General features: G+C 37.3%; 1 pseudogene; it reads right to left on the minus strand.

The window, feature by feature from the left end:
• Positions 1-4,146: 4,146 nt before the first annotated feature.
• LOC114032834 lies at positions 4,147-4,890 on the minus strand (annotated as a pseudogene).
• Positions 4,891-7,610: the final 2,720 nt, after the last annotated feature.

Genomic DNA, 7,610 nt, shown 5'->3' on the forward strand with positions numbered 1-7,610 from the left:
CTTTTTTTATGGTCCCCTTTTGATAGTCTAGTAAAGCTAATGGACTTCTTACCTGAATAATGGTTTTAAAAATTTGTAATGTAAGGAAATGATACATTTCAGTCAGAGGCTAATTAAAACAAAGATGTGATTTTTTCCCCTTTCCAGCTTCATGGAACTCTGAAATCTATCTGTGGACTACTTGGTCTGTGAGGCCCAGGGTAAGAATCTTTGCTTTAGACAAATATATTCTTAATAATCCTTGTCAGTTAAACTCTACCCCCAAATTCCATTTCCAGATAGTATCTTCTTTTTCCATTGTACATTTTCCATACCTACCTTTCTTTTCTGAATCCTTTGCTATCATAGAGCAGCAGTGATGAGAATACTGTGGCTCTAAGGGTTTCAGTTTTTCCATAATATTTAGGAACACTTTATGCCTCTTTCTTTTGATAGTATCATTTGGGTCTAGTCCATGTGAATCATCAGAATTAGGTAGTAGTCAACAATTTTGATGTCTTAGGAGGCTCACTTGGGAGGTCTTAAAGATATGCTGCTGGAAAATAACAGACCTTTATATCATTATCAGGTTGATGAATTATTGGCTCAATACCTCTCCTCAGGGAGTTACTGATGACCACTGTTCTTTCTTTTTTTGCTTTTATTTATTGTATAATTCCTCATCTGCCAGCATCTTGTTCCAGAATATCCAGCTCCTTTTTTTCCTGAAAGAGCCATATATCTGTTTTCTTTTAGTTCCAAATGTTCAGTTGTCCTTTATTTAAATTTAGAAAAATTCTAACCCCAAGAAACAACAAGTAAAATGAGCATTTCTACATTCATTGTGAAACAGTTGAAGATTGTACATGAAATTATGAAATCTATGACATAAAGCTTGGTTTTATTTTAAAGTATATACTGCATTCAACATGTAACTTTCAAATTCTCCTGCTTGTCAATGATTACTTTTGTCCTTCCTTCTGCAATCTCATTTCAGATGGATACTGTCATTAACCTCTTTATCCTTCCTTCACCCCCACTGAAGATTAGGGAAAAAAGAAAAAGCAAGACCCTTGTAACAAATATTCATTATCACGTACAACAAATCTCCACGTTGGCCATGTCCAAAAAAGTTTGTCTCATTCTGCCTCTTGAAACTGTCATATCTCTGCCACAAGGTGAGTAGCATACTTTATCACTGGTCTTCTGGAATCTTACTTTGGCAATTGAATTGATCAGAAATCTTAAGTCTTTCAAAATTGTTTGTTTTTACAACGTGGCTGCTATTCTGTAACTTATTCTCGTGGTTCTAAATACATATAGTTCAAGAGTCTTTTCAGGTTTTTCTGGAATTGCCTCTTTCATAATTTCTAATTCTATAGTAAGATGTCTATGGAATATAGGCCTATTAGTGGTATTAATGGTTCAAAGGATATGCACAGTTTAATAACTTTTTGTGTATAGTTCCAAATTTCTTTTCAGAACCAATTCACAGTTTAACCAACAGTTAACCAACAATGTGCTTGTTTTCCTATAACTCTTTCAATATTTGTCATTTTTTTTTCTTTTTGTCACTTTGGCAACATGTTTGGTAAAAACTCAGAGTTTTTTTTTAATTTGCATTTTCTAGTAGATTTACATAACATTTTCATAAGGTTATTGATAATTGGGATTTCACCATTAAAAAACTGCCTATTATATCATCTGACCATTTATTTAATGAGAACTGTCACTTATTCATATAAATCTGAATCTGTTTCTTACATATCTTAGAAATAAGAACTTTATCAGGGAATTTTGATGCAAAGATTTTCCACAGTTAAATGTTTCACTTCTAATTTTAACTACATTGATTTTGTTTGTACAAAATGTTTAAAAAATTTTATGCAATCAAAATTGTCCATATTATCTTCTGTGATCCTTTCTCCCTTGTTATACTCTTTCCCTAGCCATAGTAAACAACATATTGTGGGATTTTTTTCCCCTAAACCATTTTGCTAACCATTTTTTCTTTTTTAGGTGAGTTAGTTTCATTCAAACTTATTGTGTATTCTTCTCAATATATTCTATTGCATTTTTTCCTTTCTTTGCCATCTTTCTCCCTTTTTACACAGAAAAAGAGAGTAATGAAAGATAGTTTGATCAGCACCATTAACCTATGCTTGATGCAGTCTGCTTCACCTCCCCTGCCTTTCTTCTGTTCCCCTATTTTTAAACCCTTCTTCAAAATCTTCCTTCTAAGTATAGAGTGTGTTTTGCTTATGAGTTATTTCTCCCTGAATTTACCAACCTTCTTATTCTTCTTTTTGATCTCTCCTAGGTTCTTCCTATTTCCTTGTTTAGGTGAATGCATTTCTACACCAATTGTTTCTTCATTCCCCATTAGAATATAAATACTTTATTTTAAACTCTTGCTTCATTTATTTCAGGAATTATAAATGATCTTATGGCCAAACTGTATTTTTCTTAAAGGCTTTTATTGTAAATGTTGTGGAGTTATTCCTTTTCTGAGTTTGTGTCTTAGCCATCTCTGACTCCACAATAGCTCTTTATTTTTGGCGAATTTTCATTTACAAACTCTTCCAGTTTTAATTCCTGAATTAGACTCTGTGTTTGGGATAGACTCTGAACACTTCTGGAGGAAAGGTTGGTTCATTGTATAATGTTAGCTAGCATCCTACTTAAGCTTGCTTTGCATACTGCATGCCTTATTTTTCAAGGATCTCAGGAGTGGCTCAGATCAAGGAGTTCTCAATTTTCAGAGGGCTCTGAGTCTGTTCCAGATTGCAGCTTCATCACTTCCCTTCTGGTCTGTGCTTCTCAGGCTTCTGAACCTCACTTTGACTGGAAGAGTACAGCTGTAGACTTGTGCCTGGTTAGAACAGTAGTAGATTGTTAGAACCAGCCCCTGTCCTCTAGATGGAAGACTCCAAAGGTTTAGAATGACAGCAGTAGACTCATCCCTAGTCTGAAATTCCTGCCCTTGTACTCAGCTATAGATTCCAGCACTGGCTCCTAGCCCCACACTAGGGTTAGAAGGACAGCTGAAAGGTCACTCCTCTCCTTGTTCCCTACCCCATATATAGCTGTGGACTCCAGCCCATTCTCTCTTCTGGAAGGTTTTGTGCAATTTCTTCTTGGTTACACTCCCTTTTCAGTTTCTATAGGAAACTGTCTGTTTGCTGACCTAGCCTAGGAAAAAATGTTCCACTCTGCTTCTTTCTTCTATCACCACATGGTCTAGGGATCTTCTTTGGTCTTTGTTGGAGTAGTTGTGGCACAGGACACTTTCCCTTACTTTTGATCTTTCCTGGTCTTTATTTAGTTGTCCCTCTTCCCTTTTTTTCCTATGTGAAATTCATCCACTGTACTGACACAGCTCAGGAGTCCCTTGAGCTTCTTCATATTGTTTTTTCTTCGGTGTTTTTACATTAGAAATGCTCTTTCATTTCTTTTTTTTTTTAAAGTAATGCTCTCCTGGAATGACCTGATTTAGTTGATTTGTATACCAAGGTTTTTCCTTTTTTTCCCCTGCTCTTAACTGTTTCATGAGGCAATGTTGCTCAAATCATTACACAATTCTTCTCTGTAAGATTTTACAAATTAGTTTATATTTTAAGCCAGTGTTTCTGGCATGGCAAAAGAGATCAAGAATTTGCTGGCAGAATCCTTGGGGAGCAGGGGGTTGGTCTTATTGTGGTGATTTTATTACATAGATTAAACTTCAATGGGAAATGGTAATATGATCTTGAATATTTATTTAGACCAGGAAAGGACCTTATTTATCATCTATTCCATGGGGGCTGAATGGGAGGACAGCTTGGGGAAATCTGAGAACCAGAGACAGGAAGTAGTTTTTTCCAGTCACACAGATATTAAATGGCAGAACTCAATTCTATTTCAGATTCTTTTATTTCAAATCCAGTATTCTTTCTTTTGCTGGTGGTACAGTACTGCAATCTCTCAACATTGATATCTTTTTTTAATTCATTTCCCATTCTTTTTAACATAATTTGCTTGTTTGAACTGGTCAAATGCATCCTGTTGTAATTCTAGGTAATGTTTTCTTATCTATGTCTCTTCTTAATTTGGTGTTGATTTTGACTTTATTGTTTTTTTTTTGTCTTTAAAAAGATTTTATTAAAGATCTTTGCAGAATAGCTTCGGGCACAGCATTCCAGGTGTCACAGAGTCCTGTTATGCAGTGGGCACTGGCTGGGGCATAGCTGGTTGCTCTGCCTTCCCACTCTTCTGCTGTGAGATGGGGATGGTAGGAAGAATCTCATCCATGGGCTCTACGATGCTCATGTGGCTGGGCGGGGGCTTCTTAGGTCCAATCTTGCCAGTTGGGTCCCAGGGCAACATGATTTTGACTTTAATTCCCAATACACCCTGTCTGAGGAGGACATGGTGCACGGCTGTGTCGACATAGTAGTTGACGGGATCTCCACTGTGGATCATCAGGCCATCCACAAACTTCATGGACTTGGCCCTCTGGCCTCGGGAGCTTACCAGACACCACCACCTCACATCCCTTTGCTCCACTCTCCATAATGAAGTGGAGGACACCATAGCAGGCCTTATGCACAGCAAGACCTCCCAGGAGTTTGTAACGCAGGGATTCAGCCTGGGCAATAGCACAGAGACCTCTGGTGGTCACCTGCTTGGCATACAGCTCTGCACTGCCTTCAGGGAAGCCAAACCTCTTCTGAACTACAGCTGTCAGTTCATGAATCTGTCAACCCTTCTCCCCAAGGACATTCTGAGTCCTGGTGGCCAAGATGATGATTTCTGTCCTGGTTGGGGTTACTCACCAACCTCAGCCAGCTCCCTGGTGAGAAACTCATTCAGCTCAGCTTTGAAGATGCCATCAGCAACAAACTTCCTCTTCTTGGAGATCTGCACCACCATCTTTCACTGACAGGAAAAGCAACCTTATTGGTTGATAGCCTGTATTCAGGTAGCTGTTTCAGAAATGACTCCCATATCAGTAAAGAGTTATTTCTTTTCAGTGTTTATACAAAATAAATACTTAATAATTGCTAGTTGAGTTGAATGTTATGTGACAATATAGTAAATTTTATTTCTTTTGATATTTGATACATGCCATGTATAATACCCTCATATTCCCTCTTTAAATTATTGATTTTTTTTAATCCAGCAATAAATTGGATTTGACAGATGAGATACTAGATTTTGCAAGCAAGAGACCGACTGTCCATTGACTATGCTGAATTTAGAATTTAACTTGGTGGGATGAATGTCATACCCACCACTAAGTCTGAGCCCACTTCTCTCAGGTAGTAGAGAGGACAGTGTACCCCTGATTTGGAGTGTGTGCATGTGTTAGTACTTTCTGTAATTGTCATATTTTATCAGTAAATATCCCTTTTATAAAGTTAATTGATGTTAATTGTGTAAATCGTCTTGGGACACCAATCAATGATCTTATTGAAGAGATATTAACTCTTACTAGTTAGATGATATTTATTTGCTAACTGGTGACTGATATTGGGGAAAATACATCAGAATAGGAACTTGAGCCGATGACATTAGAAAACTATTTGAAATTTTGATTAACACAATGACCAACTGTAATTCTAGAGGAGTCATGATGAAACATCACCACCTGATAGGAAGATGGAGAGATGGTGGACTCAAAGTATAGATTGAGATATATTTATAGTTTATTTATATCTATATCTATCATCTATATTAATATCTTTATCCATATCATCTATATATCTGACATGGGGAACGCATGAATTTATTTTGATTTACTATACATATTTGTAACACGGGTTTTGTTTTTCTTGAATTCTAAATAGGAGGAGAAGATGAGAGGGAGAGAATGAAGATCTGAAAATAAGATGAAATTGAAAAAGGGGTAGTAACTCTATGTATCCATACACTTGAAGTGACAGCTCATAAACCCCCACTGATTTGCTTCACATTAACCAGAATTCAAACTTAGTTCAAACTAACAGCATTTAATGAGATGGCATAGGAAGCAGAATAGCTACAAAACATTCTCCCCATAAACCTGGGCGCACTCTCCCCAAAACACACAAGGCCCTGATGAGAAGAATGAGTGCAAAATTAGAGTACAATGGTAGTGGGACACACATAGAGGATACATGTATGTACAAGAAACATGGCAAACCACTCCGGTATCTTTGCCAAGAAACCTTCACATAGGGTCCTGAAGAGTCAGACACAACTGAAATGGCTGAATGACAGCAGCAAAGGGGAAGTACCACTAACCATTACTAAAAAATATTACTGCTAGTACTAGAAGAATTTGTTGATCATCTCACATTTAAGGTATCAAAAGTTATTACCTTTATGACCCTGGACAAATCATTTAACCTCCTTTAGTTTCTTCATCTGTAAAATGAAGGGGTTGGAAATCCCTTCCAGTTCTGAATTTATGATTATATGAAAGTTAATGTATATAGAAAAATGATGTGATTCTTCATATCCTCTGCCTCCCTTTCCATCCTCCTATCACTGTCTCTGAGGAAGCAGATGGGGTCACATAAGAATGGAGGTTAATGTCATGAGTTGCCAGGGCCAAAGACTGTATTACTGGTGAGATGTTTCTCCATCCTCAGCTGGGCTGGTCCTTGAATAGCAGACAAATTTCCTTGAAGTTTATCCATCATGACTGAACCTGCCAAGACAGAAACCTGTTGGCTTGACCTTCAAGAACCCAAGCTCACTTCCATGCCATTATAAGGCATCCAAGGAATTCCTTTGTGGAGTATATATTGGGTTACTTTCTATGTTTAAGTGGGTTATTTTCTATGTTTAGAGATGTATTTTTTCCCTTTTTTTGCATGTAGGGGTAGCTAGGTGGGGAAATTAAGGAAGTCTTCATGAAAAAATAAACAGTTCTATTCTTTTCTCATGAATCTCCTTCCCCTTGATTTTATTTTATTGGTAGGGGGAAGGCATTTTTTCTTTTAGCAGACTTCTTTCAAGCTTCACGTCTTTGGCTATCTCATCCAGCAACGTTAGTTTTTCCCAGCTACTTGTTTAGCTTATGGATTTTTTTTCCCCTGTGGCAGACAGTAAGTTAGGCTCACTTCCCAAGTCAGGGATTTCTAAATTTTGAGTCTGGGGAGCTTCAGCAGCCTTTAGGATTATTCTACTTTGTTATCTCTGCTTTTAAAACACAAAGTGAGCAGCCTAATTTCACATCCTGTGTTTACAGAATTCTCCTGCAGGGGCCAAGGGGGACTTAGCCTTTCTTTTTTTCTGAGGATATTCAGTACTTTTTTTTCCTTTCTCTTCTTCCCCAGAGTTTGTGAGCAGTAACTTCTCTCTGGTGTTATTTCCTCTTCTGATGTCAGGTTGAGGGGATGGTATATATCTGCTTTTGGTTACATAGTGAATGCCTCCCAGAGACAAAAGCATGGACCCACCGACCTGTCTGCAGGCCCAACCCATTAAATGAAGACAAAAAAAGTCCAAATGGATTTTAAAAGCTCCTATGTTATTTCAAAAGAAGAAATCTCTGTTGAGTAACAAAGGTGATATCTGAATAACCTCCTCCTTACTAAGAAAAACACAAAATGGTTCAGCTTTTTGTTCCTCATAGTAAATCCTAATGTGACAGGATCTTTCTC

Source organism: Vombatus ursinus, unplaced genomic scaffold (genome assembly GCF_900497805.2).
Source record: "Vombatus ursinus unplaced genomic scaffold, bare-nosed wombat genome assembly UNPS02005659.1, whole genome shotgun sequence".
In the NCBI taxonomy this organism is placed as follows: domain Eukaryota; kingdom Metazoa; phylum Chordata; class Mammalia; order Diprotodontia; family Vombatidae; genus Vombatus; species Vombatus ursinus.